At 35.3% G+C, this 25124-nt stretch overlaps 1 protein-coding gene across 5 annotated transcripts in view; it reads left to right on the plus strand.

Moving 5' to 3' along the window:
* Dsx (transcription factor doublesex) overlaps window positions 1-25124 on the plus strand; it is a 231709-nt gene that overhangs the window by 174594 nt on the left and 31991 nt on the right. The window lies entirely within an intron of this gene.

The following is a 25124-nucleotide window of genomic DNA, read 5'->3' on the forward strand; positions in this document are numbered from 1 at the left end:
CAGAACTGTTCATATTAGTAACGAAAGACCAACAAAATATTAATACTCACAGTGTTAAAAGTAACTGAACTACACGTTCTAATATACCTGTGATATTTTACGTATACTTTTGTGATATTGTATTTTGTAAACACTCGATTCTCGGTAAAAAATTTCAGTTAAGAAAGATTGTTTTAAAATGTGCTGGGTATGCTTTGTGCATATGTGTATCGGAAATGCGCAATAGGTGTTGGTTGAGACCTTCCACGCATTGAGTATCAGGAAAGAAGAAAGCCCGGTATGTAGACCTTCATTCTGACAATGAACCATAGTTCAGTTCAGGCAAGTTTCGTCGATATTAGTTCTCATATACGAAATTGTCATTAATTGTAAAACTTTTATTTCATGTAATGGTTGTTTTCTAAAGATAATATACATAATGTAGATAAGGTCTAGGAGTCACTTTTAATGTACCCACTCATAACCAATAATATTGTGTCAATAATATTGACAATTCGTGGTTCACATTAATGGCTCAGTATTACTGAAACAATATTTCCAATTTTCCAATTGTCTTATGAGATATTAAAAAGAAACTTCATCTACGTAATCAGTAGGTTATTCTGAATAAGAAATGTCATATACATATTACACTATAGGTCTGGTTCGTTTCGTTGTTCAATTATATCGATAATAAAATATTGAAAATACTCAGAGTGGAACAATAATTTCAACTTCAATAATTTTACTTCATTAAGTAAATACGTTTCTACCTTTGACCTTGCATTAAATTTACAGGTCTTGTTCAAATTGTCAATCGTCCATTTGTTGGCACAGGGCCTTCGTCTATATCGTTCGTGTTGGCTCGAAGAACACGGGTAAATGGTTTCCAATAATGAAAGTTTATTAGTCTTCATTTGATACAAAATAAACCTATAGTATATATAAAATCTTTTCTGAACGAATTGTTGATTACGTAGACGAAGTTTATTAAATTTCTCTGTACATATACGATATATTCTTGGTATATTGCACAACACTGCTTACACACGACTCAATATATTTACAAAGCTTCTATAATAAACATTTTCTCCGATTATTTCAATATGTTACACCACTCCTCCATATTGTCCCTAGGCAGTTAATATTGTAACAATATTCGCAATACTACACAATAATATTCATCATGAGCGAGTATTTTTATCTTGAACACAACGGTTCGTAGTTTAGTCTTTTGATGGTTAAAAAGCAAAATGCATGCGAAATGATACAATGATACCTATGTTGTTTTTAGTCGAAACATACACAATAACCACGTACGAAGTAACGTCATTCTAGCGTAAATGTTTAATGTCCCCGGTTAAGGAGGTCTACTAGGACAAAATTTTACGAACTATTGAGAGTTCTTGTAGTATCACTGTATCGTGACCCGTCGGTGACCCACTTCGATTCGAACATACTAAACTTAGTTTACACACGAGCAGTAACAGAGTGTTATGTCACAGTAGCTGTAATAGTCCCTAATAATCCAGTTATTTGAATGCGAGCGTACTCGAAAGTTCATTTTGCCATTATTAGCGGGACCATTTATGCGAGGGTAGTAACTGGAAGTCAATTACTGCGATATTACACCAACACTGCTTTATTATCCCTATGCTAACCCGCTATTAGGTCTAGCTCGCTTACTTGACGCTTTCCATCCGCAAGTTTGCGAGAACTTGCGACGAAGACGCAAGACTAGAACCCACGTAAAGTATTTTCGCTCGAAATTATTTCCGTCGTACGCGCTGGCCAGCTTTGATTTACCCTTGCCTTCCGTTGGCAATGTTGATTCGACTCTCGAAGCGAAAAATCAACTTTCCTTTTTCGTTAAAAGGAAATACAACATTTTATCCAATCATTGTTTTCGTAAGGAAATTGAGACACCAGGGATTCCTGTTCTTTCCAATTCACGTCGTTGCCGAGCGTTGTCTAGAACAAAATTAAAATCAATCATTTTCGATCAAAATATAGTAGGTCGTGTACAGGGAGTATGAACGTTGTTTAAGATCGAGACTTGTTATACTAATAGAGAAAGTTTTAAACCTTCGTAAGCGGAAAGCGATATTCTTCATTTTTCTTTGGTATTTTTTATCGTTAAGATAAATTTGAATTGATTTCATTTTGTAAAGTATATTTTAAATATGTATTGCATGTAAATTAATTTGATTTTGTAAAGTATATTTGAAATGTGTGTTGCATGTAATATTTCGACACGGTCTATATAACTTAAAAATGTTATTACAAATATATTATTATTCTTCTATTAATTTGTTTTGTATGCAATTGTTTTGTATTTTATCCAATACTGAAACTATTATTTTTATTTTTAATTATAAAATTTAAACTAGAATTAGAAGGAGATGTATGTGTACCTTTAAAGATGTAAGTTACCAGTAATTTGTTAAGAGTGAAACGTACTAATTAAATATCAATTTAAATTAAATTACTTACAATAGAATAGTTGGTGAAATTAATCAATTGAACTTGACCGTAATAATGCGATAAAAATATTATAGGTAAGCATGATAAAATATGAACGAATAACTTTTAATACGTACGTGTCTAATAAAAAATATATAAACATAGTTATTTTTTTAATAATCTTGCACAGCATTTTTGTATAATTTCCTTAAATCTACATTATTACGTTTTCCATTGTTGAACTTATAGGATACACTACGTTCCTTGATCAAAGAATGAAAACCGTATTGGTTTTCTGTATTAGGTAAATTGAGGGTCGTAGAGTAATAAGTATCATCGGTGTTGCCACATTTTCTGCGCGAGCGACATTTCTTGACGTAACAGTTTATTAGACGCCTGTGAAGAAAAATTGTCACCCCTACATTTCACGCACGTTTTGCACAGCTGTCGCTGCACTTTATTTTCTCCTAACTTTACAAAACATGTAATACCTCAATTTCACTTTGTTTCTTTTAGAGACTTTCAAGTAAAAAGAAGTAGACTCTAATTTTTGTTAAACTGGCAAATAAATTTGCATTTCTTTAAGGCGTGTCAACTTTACGGTGATAAAATTGATCGAATTCGACGTAACTCATAAACTAAATATTAATAGAGTTACGTTGACATTCGAAGTATCATTTTTCCCGGAATTCGAGATTTATGTTATCGTTGGCTGAACGAGATTTCTATACACCATATTAACGAAGAAGGGAATTATTATGACACGCAACTTTCCAAAAAGGTTTCCAAAAATATTTTACGACATTAATGTTTGAAATATTCGAACGATTTCCTTCTGCTCGACGGAATTTAGCGTTTAAAAAATGTACTTTCTAAAAGTAGAAGTTATAGATATATCATCGAACCAAAATCAAAATAATATTTCAAAGTTTCGTTCGCATTAAACATTGAAATTGATACATTAATCCAAAATGAACAATGCTTGTCTAGATTTGTTACAATAATTATTTCGAAAATGATAAACGTTACGTAGAAACATATTTTCACGGATGAATCGCGTGAAATTCCATCGGGCTGATTTCGATGAACTGAAAAACCCATGAAAATGTCACAGGGAAAGAATATAAGGCGAAAAAGTTAGTTTATATGTATCCAGCGGCCGATACGAAAGTGAGTTGATCGGTATCGAGAAAAGTTGGAAAGAAATTTCGAAAAACGTGTGCGTCCTGCGTTGTAAACGGAACGCAGTTGCCCTTTTTGTTGCCCTTTGTGACTTTCTCCCATAGACTCGATACTCCGTCAACAATCGAGAGGGTATACACATTTACATCTAAGAAAAACGTACATTTATTCAACGGGAATATTTTCCACCACAGTTAAACAAAAATACAATTAAACGAGAATTTTAATCGTTGATTCGAGTAATTAGAATCCTCTGCTTCCCTTCTGAAAAATACCGCCATTTGGACCAGGGTACTGCGCTGTTTTAAAATATGACACGTTCTTGTAGAACATTGCAAGTAATTAGAAATTGTACATTCTAATTGTTGTTTTCAATCTTGCGAAAATCACCGCGATCAGTCTAGACCAGAATACCCCGTCACGGAAGATAACGTCCCCGTCGTGTCCACCGTAGAAATGGTGAATCATGTGTACCGGACAAGAGCATCGTTGGACCATTGCCAAGTTTAAATCTTTAACAGTACTACTCTGCCGAAAGATTCCATCCGGTGATACGATAGGTCAATCTCGTCTCGTTTATAGACATCACTGACGTTCTGTTTAAGGAGAGAAAAGAGTCAATAAATCTTCGGCCATAAAGGATGTTGCTACGTTAGCATTTTCTCTCCACGAGGAAAGAAGTAAGTACGAGACATCGTGAACGAAGGAAAAGCGAAACTGTGAGTACCATGCGGCGGAGCTGCAGAGGGGGCAAAGGCAATTCTTTTTAAGTATACACGTTCCTGCCGATTGTAACATTCGACGCATGTCTTCGTCTCTTTCTCGTTTGTTTCGAGAAACTGTTTAATCTGCCCTCTGCATTCTTTACTGGTTTTCCAACGTAAGGATTATTTGAAAATATTACTGGATTCAGCTCTCTTTTTTGCAACGCGTATGAAATTGGGGACTCAAAGAGGAAACAATACACGTGAACAAAATTTTAATTTAAAAAAGTTGTGAGAAGATTTCTTTTTGTAGAAATCTGTACCCTTCGAAATATTAAAACACATTACTGCAGGTTTCCCAAGGGAAGGATGATCAGTGGTTTCCAAACGAAAGTATGATTTAAAAATATTGCTGGATTTAGCTTTTTTTTTGTATCGCTTATGAAATTGGGAACTCAAAGAGGAAACGATACACGCGACAAAAATTTTAATTTAAAAAAATTGTGGAAAGATTTCTTCTTGTAGAAATCTGTACCCTTCGAAATATTAAAATACATTACTGCAGGTTTCCCAACAGAAGGATGATTTAAAAATATTGCTGGATTTAGCTTTTTTTTTTGTATCGCTTATGAAATTGGGAACTCAAAGAAAAAACGGTACACGCGACAAAAATTTTAATTTAAAAAAGTTGTGAGAAGATTTCTTTTTGTAGAAATCTGTACCCTTCGAAATATTAAAATACATTACTGCAGGTTTCCCAACAGAAGGATGATTTAAAAATATTGCTGGATTTAGCTTTTTTTTTTGTATCGCGTATGAAATTGGGGACTCAAAGAAAAAACGGTACACGCGACAAAAATTTTAATTTAAAAAAGTTGTGAGAAGATTTCTTTTTGTAGAAATCTGTACCCTTCGAAATATTAAAATACATTACTGCAGGTTTCCCAACAGAAGGATGATTTAAAAATATTGCTGGATTTAGCTTTTTTTTTGTATCGCTTATGAAATTGGGAACTCAAAGAAAAAACGGTACACGCGACAAAAATTTTAATTTAAAAAAGTTGTGAGAAGATTTCTTTTTGTAGAAATCTGTACGCTTCGAAGTATTAAAACACTTTACTGCGGGTACGTGCTCGTAAAAGATTGAAAATGTATAACAAACTACTCTTTTCTACATGTTTTTCTTTTTATTTCCGAAACATTCTCATTTGTGCCATTTTTACCATGTTCTCGTCACATTTCACGTAGGTCCGAGCGGGTTCTAAAAATTGATTTTCAAGCGTTCCCGTTTTCATACTGTTCACAACGTGCTTCCAAAATTTTAGCGAGTTTCCCCACTAGATAAAAACGAATTTTATGGATCGTTTCATGTTTCCTATATCTATGTAGTCTTTGGAAAAAATGCGCCGGTAGCACTTTTCCACCGAGCCTCGAATAATACTAGCGATGCGGTATTGTAAAGTTTGATACTTGGTCCAAAGAAGAGGTAGCATAAATTGTAAAGGTGGTTTTAAATTGTGTCCTAATTCTATGTTAAGCTTTCGAGATGTAAACAGTCCATAATAAACACTTTTTTTTGCATTTTCTGCAGACGTCGTGTCAAGAAGCCGCGCATTGCTAGAGAACGTGAATTTTTGTTTACGACTTTGACTAGAGTAGGTTTATGAGTTTAGACGAAATCGTAAACAGTTTCGCAAAAGTTTTGTTAAAGCGTTGGAAAAGTATTGACCGACCATCATCCACGTTCTATTCGCAGAAATGTTCAAAGATGGAACAATGGCCAATTAGAGAATAAATTTTCACATCAAACCGATGCAAGTTGCGATAAGATTTACCATCTCGTTTTTTCTTTTATGAAATCACGGCGTAGTTTTTATAACTTTTTAAAGAACAACCTCTATCTTTCGGAAAAGCGATGAGTAACTACTTTATTAGGTAAAAATTATTACGAAAATTAATCTTTCGCGTTTTTACAATACGAGTATATCGTTTGTTATGATTTACTATATAGTGTTACAAAACAAAAAATTTGAAACGAAAGATATTATAATCTCCGTCTCTTATGATAACGAAGGTAATTTAAAAATTGTTGAGGTGGCTACTAATTTTAGATTCGAGACTAACAAAGTTCTGTTTATAACCTCTGCTGACAAGCCATCAGAAGTATCTCGTAAGTAAGTACCCCATAACCTAGTATACGGGGTGTCCCAATAGAATCGGCACACCTTGTTTCCTTTATTTCTGAATATTATATACGAAACAATGTTTCGAATTTTCCAGACATACTTTAAATTTTAAAAAGTAAATATCGCGAAACAACAAAATTTCCAAAACAATTTTTCAGAGTTTTTAAAGCGATCCAGAACGCAACGTGACGTCAATGAGTAATTTTGCAGTTTAGTGACTTTGTCCTAAATGCGTTTATTTTTTTTCTGATTTTTTCAAAACCTGTTGCATTTTAACATGAAATTATCCGTGTTTGAATTATTAACGGTACAATAGAATTGTATTTCTCTTTGTGTTCGTACCAGACTTAGGCCAGGGCCATTAGATACATTGTTTTAGTAAAAATAGAACTTTTAATTTAAAAAGACTAATACTAATCACAGGATATTATCAGAACATTTGTACAGAATAATTTTTGGCAAAATTAGTTAGGCTAGTTTGCTTTGTACTGATATTTTCGGTTTATAATTATAAAACGCTAAAAAATAATATAAAAAGATATACGAAAATAGTCTCCCAGGTTACACTGAAGTGACTCAAGTACAGATAAATGAACTTGGGTGTGTTCGACTCCATAACAACGTTGAACACGAAGCTGTCCGTGTTTTCCAAACTGTTGTTATTTAACATACGCCACAAATGTGTCTATATCGCTTCTATAAACCAAGAAAAAGGTAGTGCAATAATATGTATAACTGAACTTCGAGAAAAATGAACTTGGATCAGTCGGGCTCTCGGGTAGAGATTTAGTACGCGATAATCTCGCGCTGAATATGTAAATGGTGGTGGAAATAATTTCGTTTCCGTTATCCGGATAGAAGTCGTTTCAGTTATCTGGAGATTGCTACACCTCGTAAAAGTAGCCACGGTAATTCGTTTAACAAACACGTTTTCCCGCTTCCGAAATTTTCTTTCCATTTCCAAAGGAATGGACGAGTTCGATGAACAGGGAGATCGATCGGGGTATTCGCTCAAACTGCTCGGCACATCGTCAATGGGGTTAGTTTTGTCTGCTGCGGTGAGCAGCTTCAATGTAATGAGACAGGTCGCTCAGAGCGGACTTAACGACGGTCGTAAACGTGGTTCGCTTTACAGCTCGTGGTATTTTTTCGCCCTTCTCTCTCTCCTTTCTCTACCCCGTTCTACGGCGCTTCGGTTCCTCTGTTCATCTTCTTGTTCTCCTTTCCCCCGTGTTTCCACCTCGGCCAGTCGCTCGCTGGCAACCGTCATCACGAAGTCGTAAGTGAGGCGCACCCCAGACTCTAGCTCGTTTTACTCCGGCCGTAGTAAACTAACAGAGTTTATGTGACAGACACTGGCGAAGTCGAAATCGTCTCGCGACTCACGAACCGTGATCCCGCGAGAACACGCCGGAACTCGCGGACCCATTTTTGTCCCGGTCGTAAACGTTTCAGACGCCACGCGGGACGAGGAATATTGTCCCTAAAATCGAAAAAAGATCACGGGGACATTGTCGATCGAGAACGATCAATGATCGTGATTCGTTCGATTTCCTGGCACCCGCGTACACTTACAACAGAAATGGCCAATAATTCCATCCAGACAAACGTTTCGATCAGTGAACAAAAGATGAACAAGTTCTCCATTCGTTATTCTTTCCGTAAAAATTGCAATTTCAATTATGCAATAAAATTTTGTATTAGATATTTCTTAATTGCTGTACGTTGATCTTTTGTATCATCTTTTGCTTGAATTTTGCCCTTCTCTGACCTACATTGACGCTTAATTTGTCATACACGCATATTTGTTTTGATAAAAATTTAATCTTTCTTATTAGGAGGACATTGTTTATGTACAGTATACAATAGAAATTGCGATTAAGGAGTTGTATATTTTTATTTCTTTTAATAATTTTAAAGTAAACGAGCAAAGTAATATGTAGAACAAATTTAATAAAACATTATACTATATTGTTGTATGTTTATATTCGTTCCCTATTAATATGTTGTATCGATCTTGAATTTGCAATACAATCGAAAATTTGATATAAACTTTGTTCATAGATGGTTTTGTTTTCGAGAAAATCGATTTTGAACATTTACATTGACACATTACGATTGTCACGTTAAACAGTTATTATCTTTGTTTCCATGTATGCAAACGCGTTTAGTTACGTGTATATGACTTTACAATCGATAAAATCCGATAAAATACTGAAACTAACCCACCGCCCCCGCACTATATGCATCGCTGTGCTCGTCATAATACTGAAGCGTAAACTTTCAACAATATTCCTTTAAATTTGATCTTTTGCTTTAATTTATCGATATCGTCTACAGTGTATGTGTATATATATCGTATTTTACTGATTTTTATGGTTTGCAAACTCATATATATGTACATAAACGCGATCATACACGTGCAAACTAATACAATAATTACTGCCAACAACAAGGGTCCAGAGCAGTGTTTTCCAATGAAGAGAATGCAAGCTTTTAAAAGAGTAGAGCACTATAGAACTCTAAAAGACAAGTTTGAATGTAAACAAATACGGATAACTTAAACATCTTGTTCTATTAATACACTAACAATTGGAGTTTGACAATTGTTCTCGTATCGTTTTAAATATACCACTTGTCTCGTTCAATAAATGCTCCTGTTATTAAATTATAGTTCAAAATAATTATGCAAATGTCTTCGCGATTTTTTAATTTGTATCACACTATTTATGGTGTAGTATTAATACGAAAACTTTGTAAGCAATTTAATGGGGTCAGAGGCTTTCTTTTAAATTATTTTTTATACACAGTGGATGATATGTACGATCAATTGGATAAAAACCATTTGCTCGATTAAAATAAACATTAAAAGAAAGAGACTTATGGGACACTATATTATACAGTAATTTTTGGCTAGCGACAACTTCTCAGGGAACGCATTTCTACACTGTGTTAAGATGCTCGGTGACAATTTGAAAAATCCAAGCAGTCCATGACAGTAAACGTTGACTAGATGGTAACATTAGTTTCAACGACGAATAACTTTATTGGAGGCATAAATTCTTCGCTATAATTTAAACTCGCGTCGCTACGGATTTACAGCTACAAATGTTGAAAAATATCCTGTAAACACGTTAAATGGCAATTGTGCAGTACTACGATCGACGAAACAGCTCACATATTTCACGAGTATAATCATTCTGCGTATGTTACGAGATACGGGTGCGTATTTTTGTCTACACAAATCGTAAAAGTATGAAAAGTTATGTCTCGATTCGTAGGTTAACGGATACGTCTCTTTATTTCGTGGAAGTAGAGGTTTTCAAACTTTTTAGAAGGCAACCATTTAAAAAAGAAAAGAAAATTTCTACGTCCGAGATAAGTGGTACGTTTAAAATGATACAAGAAAAATATATTTCTACGATAAAGTTGTAAAACTCTACCGATTAAGATATCAATAGAAAAAGAAATGTTTAACACATTTTTCTATATTAAAGATTTTCACCATCAATCTATTCACTTTGGAAAGCACTGGCTTAAGGTATTCAATTTTCCTGCACAAAGTTTCAACGAAGATTAAATGTTTATAGAAAAATTGCATTTCTTCGAAGTTGTAAGATTTAGAACGTTGAGAAGATTCAAAAACTACAATTTTTTTATAATTTATATCATGATTATTATATAATTTAAGACATCACTTTGCACATCATTTTTATGGACAGTTGAAATCGACATTAATGAACATTTTCGATGCAACAGTAAATTTGTAAAGTAATTCATGTAGCTATTCGTATTTTCTAAATTAGAATGGTTGTTCGTAACTTCCTGTCATGAAGGCATTTTATTGAACTACTTTCTAATCTCACCTACATAATTTTCACTGCTTTTCACTTGCTTATTAGTTTATAGTTTATGACATCGTTTCTCAAAATAGCGTGTAACAAAAAACTGTATGAACGAGATCTGCAAATAATATGTCCAATTTTGTCGTTTACGTATTCTGTACTTAATTGAAATTAATGTTTAATGCTTGTCATAATTATATTTTATTACAGCTTCAACGATATTTTTAAAGCTATGTACGTTACAAACATTTTTCACTTGAAACGAGCAAAAATTGTATACCTAGACTAGAAAAATATTATTCGTGTTTTCAACATCGACAAACCTTTAATATTTATAAATCTACTATATTACCTTACGTATGAAATAAAATACAAGCAATGTAATTAATAGCGTGTAAATACTATTATAATTCAACGCATAATTGTAGGCTTTCTTTGGCAGGTAATAATTGAGTTTATAAAATAAATATCAAATAAACAAGTATATTAGTCTATCCAGCAGTTGTTCGTTCATTCATAATAATTAAAACATAAATCTCCAGATATGAACAAGTTTTTGTACGAAAATAGAATAATATTGCGCAACAATTTAATTTTTATAGCCATTCCATTTTCCTGTCATTGTAAGTACAATTTCTGTTCTACAGTAATATATTTACTTTTTCATATACACTCTCTACGTTTTACAATTGGCAACCATTTGTATCTGTACAAACTTTCCTATTCTTTCTCTCGAAGACCCTTGGTTTCTCTCCACGAGCTATTTTTCGAAGAATTTGGCTCAATCCCGCCAAAAGTAATTAACAGAGACAAAAGTATTGTACGAAAGTATAGGCGACCTTGACGGCGATCGTCGGCCCTATTCTCTAAGAATGAAGCCGCAATTTCCAAGACAAAGCAATAATTAACAGCAGCGAAGTGCGTGAGCCGGCGTCGGTTCTTCTTCGTCGTTCTCTTCATCATCGTGTCTTCCCTGTACGTAACCAAGAACCAGAGAGCGTTAAGCAGTGCAACAGGCCCAGCTCTACTGGCAAATGGAGTTTTACTACTTTCTAACCACAGTCGCGAGCTACAATTAAACCCCCATAAAACCTCGTCGTAATTTTTTTGAAAGCAAGCGAGGCCACTCTCTCGCACGTAGCCAGCTCCCTTCGTTTGCGCGGCAAAAACCACGCCATATTGCATCCTTAATGAAGCCTCGAGACGTTGCGGGTACCGACGTCTTCCGGTCGAACTCAAACCGTCGACGGTGTAGATCTATCCGTGGCTCAATCGGAGCACAATTTCTCGAAAGCGACTATTATCAGGATTCTAGAAATCTCTTTTGCCAAACGGAGTACCTGCGCACAGGACCAACCGTCTCTTTTTAACGTTTGGTTAACCACTGATGTTTTACGCGGGCTTGGGGAAGAGTTTCCAATATGTACCACTTAGGATATTTTTTATTATATCTCTTGTGTTATATATCACAATTGTTACGAATTTGATATTCTTTTTTCGAAAAAACGATCTTCGCTGTTTGCGGTGCAAGAGGATTCACAAGGAAGTCCAACTTAGAAACATGAAAGTAGAGGATGGTTCAATCTTTAAAATAATTCCGTAAAAATGTTTGCATAACTATTTCTCACTGACGTTTTACACGGACTTGGGGAAGAGTTTCCGATGTGTACCACTTACGATATTTTTTATTATATCTCTTGTGTTATATGTCACAATTGTTACAAAAGTTAATTCGATATTCTTTTTACGAGAAAACGATCTTTGCTGTTTCAATTCTTTCCCGGTGCAAGAGGATTCACAAGGAAGTCCAACTTAGAAACATGAAAGTAGAGGATGGTTCAATCTTTAAAATGATTCCGTAAAAATTTTTGCATAACTATTTTTCACTGACGTCTTACACGGACTTGGGGAAGAGTTTCCGATATGTACCACTTAAGATATTTTTTATTATACCTCTTGTGTTATTTGATACTAATTTCTTTAGAAATGATTTAAGACACCTGTTATTGCGTGGCTACATGTTTCCGGGAACAAAATAATTTGTTATAAGTATTTTTGAAACCTCGTTCAAAAGATACGATTTAGATAACCGGTTTCATAAATCGGAATGGAAATAAAAATATGGGCGAGATTGCTATTAATCTTCGCACTACCGTAACTTCCTGGAAAATAATCATGCGATAATTTTTATGGAACTATTTTATGGATTTTATTTTCCATGTTTCTAAGTTGGATTTCTTTGAGAATCCTCTTACATCAAAAAGTGACTGAAAATTATAATTGTGATATATACATAAAAAGAATATAAAATATTTCATAATAATGCCAGCTTTAGAAATATTTAACAATACGGAGTAAAAGTATATAGTTAAATTGTAATTAACTGAAGTAAATTGGTCAGAAGTTACATCAAACTTGCCTGATTTTTAAAAATATTCGTAGCTTGTATTAAATAAGACTTCGAAAGAAAATATTTCATTTTTTACTTTTCAATACTCGGATATTTCACATTTGTAATGTTAAATACGGTTTATATGTATCAATGAAAGCGTTTATGTATCAATAAATGCAGAAATATGGATTGCTGAATTGAAAGTGTTTACATATCATACAGAACGGTTAATTAAAAATGTTAATAAAAATTCCAACTTCTTATTTTGAAAATACCGTTACAAAATTTACGCGCCGCTTAGTGGCAATTGTAATAGCTCGCGTAATGGAAAACCATAAGGAAGTGTAATGAAAATTACATTAATTGTTCCTCATCGATTAACGCGAGAATAAGGTTGAAAATTAATATTGTAGACACAATTGCAATTACCGTTACAGTTAATTAATTCCTACCACACATTGTCTTAAAGAAAATCTTATATACCCTGTAGTGTATATAAATTTATATTGTATCAAATGAAGCCTAAAATATAGACCGAACATTGTCATTGAATACTGCTTGTCTTTGTTCTTGGACACGAACAATTCATTACGTTGACTTGTAAATTAGTATTTATAAATTTGATGTAAAACGAAAAGTAGAACAAAGTAAATAAATCGAAACTACTGTTTCGTTGTAAATGTGTTCGGTATTCTATCTTCCTAATTGATCAACGAGAGAAAATAAGTCTACAATGAATATTATATTACAATTTTATACGTTGCTATTTAGTTATCTTTCTCTCTTTTCTCCCAATAAGTTGTTCTCAATTACCGTGTAATCGTTATCGTAAATACGATACAATTGTCGATACTTCTCCTTTCTTCGAACTACTTTCTAGTAAATGGCGGTTTAATAAAAGTACTCGCACAAGTTGACGTACCGTGTTCGTTCGTGGATCTTAATTATTTATCACGTAACCAAAGATGACCACAACGTACGCTCGAGGGCGTTCGAGTAAAGATCGGAATTCTGCGCGAGTAAATAGTATGAAATTTACACCCGAGGAGGACTCGAACGGAGGCGAGAGCTTCCTATCCAGTCGCTATTAGGGACGTTCCCCGTAACGCGTAGCGATTCGCGGACACGGTAAACGGGCGAATAAATCGGTGAATCGCGAGTCGAATCGCACAATACGTAGCCACAGATTCGTTACGAAATCATCATCTCGCACGTAGCGCGCGCAAGTCAGAAACGAGTTGTTCCATAGCCCTGTGGCTAGAGGCTAAACCGTCGGACGATTCTTCGCGCCGAGCGAAGCGACGTTCGCGAAGCGGGACGAGGAGGAGGAGAACGGAGCCAAACGAAGAAGAAGAAGAAGAAGAAGAAGGTTAAAGAAGGAACCTGACAAGCAGGCGTGCAGGGCTTTAGCGGGGACTGACGTTTACGGCTCGGAGCGGTCGACCTAGCGCCCGTAAAACTTGAGAAGAAATACAAGCGAAGTCCGCATCGACAGTTAAAGTCATACGCGCGAAAATACAGCCAGGCTTCTATGAAATACGACGTCTGTCGAGCACCTACCTCTGCCGAGCTAAGCCACCAGGGTCCACCCAGGATATGCGTCTCGTTAATGAAAAGAACCCCGCCTCCTACCGATCTCTCCTCATGGACGATAATCGAGTTCCATGACCGAATGAAAAGAATGGCCACCCGCGTTCAAGGAATCGCCCCGATTTCTGTTCGCTTCGCTCGTTGATGGCCCAACGATCGAACGCGAGCCGCGACGACGGCCAAGGGAAACATAAACCGGAGGGACTCCAAGCGCCTGCTTGATCGCTCGTTTCGGACTTCTTTGTTTCGCCGGAAACATAGAACACCGAGACGACCGAAATTACCGTTTCGACATTCACGAGCGATAGAAGAAAGAATACTTTTTCGAGCTGGTCCTCGTCGATTACGATTAGGGTCCCAGAGAGCTTTTCAAATTATTAACACTGGAACCACCAATGGAGTCAATTCGACTCGTTTTAAACTTCTTTTTGAAGTTACTCGGTTATTGACGATGTGTTCGCTTAGAATATTCGTGGACAATTTTTAAAATAAACAATTAAAGGTACTCGTAAATTAATTTGCCCTTTCTACAACTAACTTCGAAGATACGTATGTGAGATTATACAAATAGTACTAATTTGTTTCAAACTTCTTTTTAAAGTTACTCGGTTATTAACGGTGTGTTTTTTTGCAATATTCATGAAGAATTATCAATTAATGGTACTCGTAAATTAATTTGCCCTTTCTCCATCTAATTTTGAAGATACGTATGTGAGCTTACGTAAATTGTAATACATCCTTGTGATATTCACAACGATAATAATCGTATACAGAAGGAAATAGAGTATTTATAAAACTTTGACCGAAAGTAACGTTGCAAGTAACTTGCACTCGCTGATCATAATTAGCGTCTTGAAAGACTTTTTAAATTATTAAACGTTCACAGTTTCACGACACGTAGAACGACATATAGAAACGTAGACATATCACAGAGTTAATTATCGTAGAGACGATAAATTACAGAATGTGTTGTTGTTAAAATCGATGATGCCTACGGCGAAATTATCGTTTGAACACCTATTATTAGTTATAAGAATTCCCTTTGCTTTTGAACTCGTCGATTACAATTACCGTCGTGAATGGATTTTCAATTATTAACACTTTCATAGTCTTCTGGTGTACGGGTGTGTTCGATGTATTTTACGATTCAACTGGATATCGCCCGTTCGATAAACCTCTTAACTACTACATTCGAATGTACTCGAGCGTAGGTAACAATATTATTTTAAATGCTTCTGTTCAAGAAAACACGAGACACGTGAATGTCTCGAATTTTATAGACAATTTTCCAAGATTTTTTACTTTTTCATTTAATTTTTACGTATATTTGCTGATTTAATTATGTAAAATTGTAACATTAATTCAGAGTCCAAAAGGTTCAATTGGAAGCTTTTGTAAAGCAATAAACGTATCGCAGTGATAATAATGGGTAACTTTTGGAAAAGAAGATAGAATATTAATTGATATTAAAATCAGTAAAAATGAATGTGTTAAACCAATTAGCAACGACAATAGTTTGAACTTTACTTTCAAGTTTTTCTTCGTATACAATACGAACTTGTACGAAAAATTAATTTACGACAAGATTCTAGGAATTGAAATATCACATTTGTCAACATACGCAAAATTGTAATCATTGTACGATAATAAACTAATAGTCGGCACGAAGAATATTAAAAGTATCTGACGTGAAACATCCAAATGGAAGTCGAAAATGCCTTTATTTTATTTTGCATTCTTATTCTATTTTATATAACAAAATTTGGTTGAAATTAATTTAAATGCTGTTACAATAGTCCATGTATATTATACATTGTATATTATAAAACGTCGATTCACTTTGAATAATAACCGAAAGATCTTATATGTGTTACGTCCAATGGCTTGAAATTAATTAAGCCTTATACGTCTAGCATCGTGGACTGCTTTTGAAAACTCAAATGCGTAAACATTTTGAGAAAGCATAAATATTGCGTATCCCACGTTCGATCTTCTCTTCATTGAGAATACAATCCGTAATAACAGGACTGAATATCACACGCACGATGTTTATGCTTCTTTAAAATATTTATACATTGGGGTCTTCGAAAATAGTCTACAATGCATAGCTGATTGTATAGACAATGCAAAATTTTAAACACGTCAGTGTAATGCACAAACCTTTGTTATGTGTTCCTGGTACCGAACATTTTTGTATTTATCCTGCGTGTACGATAATATTGCGTACAATTTCGTTGGGATAAAATTGCAGAGGTTAAATGAAGAAAAAATAAAAAAAAAAGATTATTTAACCGAGATTCGATCGCAGAAATTCCGATTTACAAGTCTTCATCGCGGTTTCTACATATCTATTGCTCGTACTACAAGACTAGGCATACAACTTTACTTAATTATATCTTTATTCTATCTTAATTTTATCTTTATTTATATTCTCTAAAATTATCGAGTAACCACGATCGTAATATTCTATCGTTGTACAATTTTTGATAGAACTCATCGCCCGTTGAGGAAAGTGCAGACAATTTAAGGCGGTGTCTCGTCCAAATAATTTCCATTCTCGGCTCAATTGAACCTTTCGAACCGGATAAGAATCCTTGTCGCGCAGTATTTTATCAGTTTTCGGTATTTAAAAGTTTTTCCATCGCCGTACGCGCGGCTCTACCTTTCAACATTCTTACCGCCATATTTATAAATTTATCGCATTAAGAATGCATAGAAATAGGCTTGCTTAACTCTACAAGTGAAGCGCAGTACAAGAACCTGCTTTTCACCAGCCGAGAACCGGTGTTTTCCGTATGGTAATACCGTTAACAATCCTCTCTATCGATGTACGGAAGTGTCGGGCAAATAAAAAAAAAAAAAAAGAACCGGACAGTATAGTTCTCTCGATGAAAGCTGGCATCGTTAACAGTCTTGCGAATGTATCGCAATTCGAGTGTATCGCGAAGACACGAGCGTTTCGTTTGGCACATTAAAACGAACGTTCCCTGTTTAAAATGTATCAACGGTTTCACGATCGCTCGGCATACATGTGTACAACCACCGTTCACCGTCTAATTTGAGAAACGCGCGTTGCGCGAGACATAATACTCGAATTGAAAATCTCGCGGAACGAGGGATCCCTCTGTCACGAACGACGCGTTACTTCGCGCCAAGGGAAAGAGACGACGTTGAACGAACCTTCTTCTGCGACCGATCCTAGACCAGGTCCCGTGATACTCGCCAGATAGGTATTATTTGAAGTATTTCGCGGTGATTTTACGGCTCCCTCACCCTCTACATCGTTCTCCCCCAGGTGAGAGCGCGAACGGGGTAGAAGCGAGAACTTGCCAAGCACTTACCAGCAGACGATAAACCCTCCTACCCACCGCATCCGCAACCACCACCGTGGCCCGTTTCCATTTTAGCTACGTGCTTGGATGTGTCTTCTCCTTAGACCTCCTTTTACGGCTTTTCGAGCAGTCTTGGAACCTGCCTAGATCATCTGCCGGATGAAAGTCTCTCTCTCTCTTTTTCTCTCGAGGAATGGTTGACCCAGCCGTACGTCTAGCGCATACGGATGCCTTCGATCTTTCTTCGCATCGAATTAAAGTTTCGCTCGAATCGTTTAATAACGTGTCGCCCGTATAGACCGTACATCGTAAAGGCAATTTGTCCAATTTTAAAGGAGAAGCGGAGAGGTGGAGCCCGTGACGCGGACGCCTGGATTGGCTACCGTACACTTGGATACCGCAACCGGTTGATTCTCTTGTAGATTACACCGTGATTGCGTCTTGCTTAATAGCCGGCCGTTAGAAGACGGAGCTTGGTTGTTTAGATAAAATTTAACTACCGAATTACCGAAATAAAATACCCCGCATGCGTGTGAAATATTTCTGGAAACCCGATGGGGTAATGTCGATTGCGTCGTGAACACCTCAATAGCTCGAACAGCACGGGTTTTTCGTGGATACGGCGAAAACGAAACCCGATCGTTCGAGAACCGTTTAATCGAACGTTCAATTATCGGACCAGTCTCACCTTCCAAAGACGAGTATCTTAAATTTACGTCGAGTTATAACGAAACGACACTATCACGGGGAACTACTTCAACCAAGGTGACACCAACGGTCTCTTCGAGATCATTTTATATAACGGGTGCTGCTACTTCGTACGTATACGTTTATACCTTCAAACGACCCTCTTCGACTTTAATATTCATCAAAACTAGTATTTCGGTTCGTGTAGTCCGTGCGCGAAGAAAATTTACAAACACTTCGCGTATGCGTTCGGTATTCAAAATGGTGTCTCTCGTGAACGATGCTTTGTTCGCTGACAATTTATCGTGTCGTTTGAACGTATTTCGAGGCGTGGAATTGGACGTTTCGAGCTTACTCTGTATATCGTTTCTTCGAGTGTTTGTCACTGACACGCAACATTGCGGATTCTCTCGTTGAAATATCGGAAACGTTGCCAAATGAGAAACGGGAATGCGACGCCAAGATATCACGTGGGTAAGGAGATTGCGAGGCGGCGCAGTTGTAAATCATACTTTTATGAGGCACCTCATGGTCAATCGGGATAAGACCGCTTCGAAAGAATAGAACATGAACTGTGAATCGATGTATGCCTGCGTGCAGCTGGGCCGACTTGTTTTTTCTCGCGAAGAATAGAAGCCTGTTCTCTCGCACGGGTTTCTTTCTAACTCGTAGACATCGATCGCGCTTTAACGACTTTGTAATTAGTACCCGATCCAAAGTCAAACCTTTCGCGGTGGCCAACCTGGCTTTGCTTCTCCCCTTCGAATCGGATTCGGTTGTAAAATTTGACGAATCGTTAAAAATTTCTTTCCACGATCGAGAAATTTTCTTACGGCGAAGTTTTCTTACGAGACGATTTAAAAATCGACCTTAATTGAGTAGGGATTTGTAGTTTTCTTTATTCTTAGAATTTGTGTACAGATTGAGGCAAAGCGAAAGATGCGTGAAAATGTTAAGATTCTGTGCTTGGAAGCTTTCCTCGTAACATTGTTAAAACATTATAAATTTGATTTCTAGGTAACTAAAAAATGAAAGGGGAAATAATTTCAATGTAAAAATGGTAAATTATAAAATTAACGTTTAATACAAGGATAAAGGTAAGATTTTATATATTACAAATCGTATAAACGTTCATAAGTTTTATATTAAGGGAGTATATATTAAGAATATTAAAATTCCATTGGTAACAAAGAAAAATTTTATTTCTTTTATTAACGTCTTAACCAGGTTTAATCTTTTTAAATAAAGTGGATGTTTCATTTTCTTTGTTCCGAATATTATAGTAGGTATTTTAAACGATGAAGTAAACATTGCGTTCAATAATTTTTGGTACATTTTGGTACAGAAAAAAAATAACTTCAAAAACATAGAAATTGTATTATACTTTTCCGACGAAATTATTTAAATCGTCCATACGTGTGGACAATGAATTACTTTTGCAAATACTAATAAACGTTATTACAAAATATTATATATAGTTAGTGACAGTAAAGTCAACAGCTATTCACATTGCTCGTTTGACTAGTTATTTGACGGTAAAGTGTCAAATAATACCCAATAAAATAATGTTTCGTTATTTACAAACATTAATGTTTCAAAATTAACTAAGTCTGTTAAAAATATCACAATAGTTACACCGATGTACAACGTAAAAAATTATTTAATTATCTTCGTAGTTTTTGTGTTATTGTGTTTAATGTCACTAAAATTGGCATTACAAAAGAAGTAATATACGTGTCCTTGATTTTGTTTAAAATAACGAAGTACACAAAGCTCGTAGTTAAATTTTTAATCGTGAAACTTTCATTGGCAAGCCCAGACCTAAATCGTATTAAACGAGAATTTTAACGATTGTAATCGATGCTATCGAGTTACACTTGACCATTCAATCAAGTATCCGGTCAGAAACACAAGTGTCTGTATTTAAGCAACCAGAGTCGTCCATCGATCTTCTGCCTCATGTATGATTCTCCCTTAATCGCTGCAGAAATATAAATTAAACACTCCTATAATCAACCACACCTATTAGTAGGGCTATAGCTGAGCTCTTCTCACTAAACGCAATAACAATTACCTATAATTACCCAGCGATTCGTTAAAGAACAAGATAAACCGGGGCATGAAAGATGCTTGTTGCATTTTAATTGAACCGTTCAATATAATTACACAACATCGTACGTAGCAACAACTAAAATACCTTTAATACTTTATTTAGATCGTCCCGATATATACTTAGACTCTTTGGAAATCATACATCGATTGACTCTCCGGATGCTAATTCTTTTTTCAATTTCAGAGTAGCTGCGAACTTTTACACTCTCGAGAAATTAATTATTCCTACAAAACTTCATTTTGTTGTCGTAGCGTTATCTGCAAACGTTGAAAATATTGTATTTCCTGTGTTAGTATGAGCTCGTTGCTTTCCCTTTTGTTTCTACTTATTGCTACTGGAAAACTCAACAGCGAGTCTTTAAAAGAGCAATATGATACTTTGGAGCGGGAGATTATGATTTTTTATATATTTTTTCTCCAAAGAAACTATTGAATCAGAATGAAAAGTATGATACAATATAGTTTAATGAAATTCGTATGATTTTCCTAGAATTTAAACTGGAATGTTGAATAATTTCACATTTCAATGAATACAAAAAATCGAAAGGTTGCAATTTTAGTTACACTAAAGCCATAATAAATATTTCCTAACGAAACGCAATTGTTATTTTATTTTGCGAGAATTCTTCGAAATGCTTTTTGAACCTATTGTCTTCCTGGAGAGATCCTGGTATACACAATCTATTTCGAATACTCGATACAATTCTTTGTTTTATAAAATAGAGCGAGACTCGTAATTAGGAATCAATTATTATTATTTCTAAATATTTGAAATTTTGTAAAATAATTTACTTCTAAAAATACCATTAAAGCTCAAAAAGATTGTTCATTGTCAGACCTTTGCCCCAATGAACGACTGACTCGGTACCTCGAACTATAGCACACGTGATCGCAAATTAAACAGTAAGGTAAGGGATTATTAAGAAATCGCCAAAAATATTTTTTTTACGGGATTAGAAAGAATAAGATTCTTGTATTGCATGTACCAGAAAAACAACGAACAGAATTTACGCGAGAACCTAGTAACATTACTAGGGAACTTGTCGACAATAAGAGTCTTCGTTACGCGTCTACCGTTGTCGAAGTGTGGAAAGGAGAACCGGTCGGGTCCAATCCTTCGGCGTTTCCCATTGAAATAAGTCTTTAATGAATAAGGGAGGAAAACGATATCGAAGAAAAACTTGAATCTTGAAAGAAAGTTAAAAATCCCTGTTTCTTGTTACGCCGTTAGACAGAAGAGGAAAGAATGGAACGATAAGAGAGAGAGAGAGAGAGGGTGGATGGACGAAGATGAGTTTCGCGACTCTCACGGTGTTGAAAAGTCATGGAAACGAGACGAATCGTAAAGCCACGGGACAAGCCGGTGGACCAGAACGAGATGCGAAGAATGCTGCCAGTGTATACGAGTATATTCCGGGACGAGCAGGAGGAATGATGCCGGTGGTCCGCCTTCTCGTTCGAAACCGGCGTCAAAGTAACAGTCGATCGTTCGGGTGGTTCGCTTTACGAGTGGAAATAATATTTCGAGTTACGTCGATGGGTTAAATATGTGTAACATTTGATGGGGTCGTCTCGCTTAAGCGTTACGAGTCTCGTTACGAGAACCATTAACTCGGCCATCTTTTCCCCCGTTGTTTCCCTTTCTTTCATTCCTTCCTCGTTTTTCCAATTGGCTCCTAGCCCCCTTTGTTCGACGATTTGCTCGATCTTACGAACCGTTGTTTGTTCCACATTTACACGATTCTTAAAATTAATTGTATCGGTGTCACGGGCAGATTTATTTCGTTTTTTAAATATTTAACCATTATTGAAATTTGTTTGAAATTTTTTGGTATTATATTTATATTCCTTTCGATTATACGGAGAGTTATTACACTTTGCCCGAGTTAACTCGGGTATGGCTGTTGAGTGGTGATTAGTGCAATGCATCGTCGTTTTCTGATTGATAATGTTAAGAAAATATTAGTCGCTCGTTGTTGAATTTTGTATATTGAAATTAACGTTTCCATTAAATAGAATACGACGATTGATTTTAGCAGCCATTTATTGACACAAAATTGATGAAATTATGGAAGAGTTAGTTAGGTTTTTTATTTATCTAAAACGAAGGAACAGAAGCTCTGATGTTTAAGTATCAATTCATGGACAGGCGAGAAGGGAGTCGTTAGAGACTATCCGACCCTAAACAACTCGTTACACCTCCACAATAGTGATTCATTAATCTTATTGAGAATGTGTTTCACTGATTAACTCTTTTGGACCTGACGGTAATTATGTATGTATATGTTACTTTAAAGTCCATAATTTTTACATGCAGAATATTCACACACCTATTTACACATGTGTACTTATTAAAATATATTTTGCATCGTACATTTATAATATGTCCAAAATTTATTACAATATTACTATTTGTATCAGACCATATACGTATCTTCGAAATTAGATGAGGAAAGGCAAATTAATTTACAAGTACCATTAGTTGTCTATTTTGATAATATTCTAGACAAAGACACCGTTAATAATTGAGCAATTTTAGAAACAAGTTTGAAACACGCCAAATTGACCCCTTTGGTAGCTCTAGTGTTAAAATAAAAATCAAATTTATTGTCGAGAGTCTTTCAGGGATACACCTATTCTGTCACTGCTTGGTGCCTTCTATCTTTTCGCCCCACGTTCCCTCGTAGATAGCTCCGCCCGTTTGTTTGTCTGAAGAGAGAGAGCATAAATCAACAGGGACACTGTCTCTTTCTCAAATATGGAGGATACACTATTTGGGCGGCTTGTAGGATGCTTGGTGGTTACCAGTACATCTTTTGACATCGACATATTCATCGATATTTGTAGCCTTCAATAGTCGCGAACTGTCAAATACCAATTTTGATGAAATATCGTACAAATGTTCATTGGTCCAACTTAAGCAATGTTTCGTTGCTGCTACTTTCCGACTTTAATGCTGGAGCCACCGACAGTGAACGTTTTAGTATTTGTATCAGACCACGTACGTATCTTCGAAGTTAGGTGAGGAACACTAGGTCGAATTAACTAAGGTCAAATTAATTTACGAGTACCATTAAATGTCTATTTTGATAATTATCCACGAATATTGTAGGCAAAGACACCGTTAATGATTGAATAATTTTAAAAAGAAGTTTGAAACACGTCAAATTGACCCCTTTGGTAATTCTAATGTTAAAGGAGAAACCATCCTTTGTATCGGAGCTGCGTATTGTATTTGCTACTGGTATATAACTCTTAAATTACAAAAGATGTTGAAAAATATTTCCAATAAAAAGTAAGTGCAATGTATGAATTCATTGCATATATATTTCTTTATAGATTATTATAACCGATATCGAGGTGTATGCAATGACTTTTAACAATATAACTTTCAAATGACCTCGAGTGTCTAGAACGTTACACTCTGGCAATACAAATACTCGTACTAAAGTTCAATTGAAAGTCATGTTATATATAGAATATGTCTGAAAGTTGAAAACAAAGTCGTACACATAGAAATGTATGGTCCTGTTAAAAATGTCATCGATGTTTCTTCCATATCTCGAAAAATATGAATTTAAACAAAAATTATCTCTCAATCATGCTCTTCGAACCGAATTTTTGTATAAATTTAAAGGAAACAAAGATTTTTGCACTGATAACCTTGAGATGCTTTTCCCAATATGTTGACCAACATTGAACATTCGTCGAAGTGTCTTCAACGCAAATCATCAAAACTTAGCCCCTTAAGTCATATATATTTTTCTTCATCGATGGTATCTTAAGTTTACGAGGTAAAATTATTTCTCACAATTTCAGTCTTCAATCTTTCGATGCTATCTTCAAAACTGTTCGATATTCAATGAAGTCTTTAAACAAATTTTGTAAGATTTCGATGAAAAGTAATATGATGCACACTTCCGTGAAAAAAAGTGAAAAGAAATTACTTGAAAATATTTAGAGTGTTACGTATTTAAGACTTGTTGCAAATTACGGTATATAAGAGATTTCTATAATTATTCATTTTATACTTTTAATTAGAAATGTAGATACAATATAGGTATAAAGCAAAGAAACTTGCAACTAGTTGTGAATCAAAAGTAAGAATAGTTTACTTCATCGTGTTCTCAAAAACTTTTAAAATGAAAGTGGTAAAAGTGATTTTATGACTTTTTTATTAGTATTTTTATTGATACGTACGTCATGTTATTTTCCATCAAAACAGTAAAATATTTGTTGAAAACACTTTATTGTATATGAAATAATTTTGAAGATAGAGTAACGAATCTTTGCATGGATACCTCTACTCCTTAAACTTCAGTTACCACCTCTGGAAAAGCACGTATCCTTTATTTTTAATTGCTCTACAAATCTGCAAAGTTTCATTAAAATCGAAGGAAGTTGTCGATATACCTCGTGAGCGTTAGCGAGAGTTCTAACTTCATATACGTGGAAATATCCACAGCGAAAGAATAGACCAAGACCGAAGTCTGAAAATCCTGGCGAAGCGAAACTTTCCACGGCACTAAAACTTGGCCGCATCGTAAAACGTGTCCCGAAGACATACGTCTCGGAAGCATCATAGCGATAATGACCAAATCCACATCCGCGTAGAATAGACTTTTACAGAATTTTCCTAGGCATATCGAATT

The sequence above is a fragment of the Ptiloglossa arizonensis genome, chromosome 4, assembly GCF_051014685.1.
Source record: "Ptiloglossa arizonensis isolate GNS036 chromosome 4, iyPtiAriz1_principal, whole genome shotgun sequence".
Taxonomy (NCBI): Eukaryota; Metazoa; Arthropoda; class Insecta; order Hymenoptera; family Colletidae; genus Ptiloglossa; species Ptiloglossa arizonensis.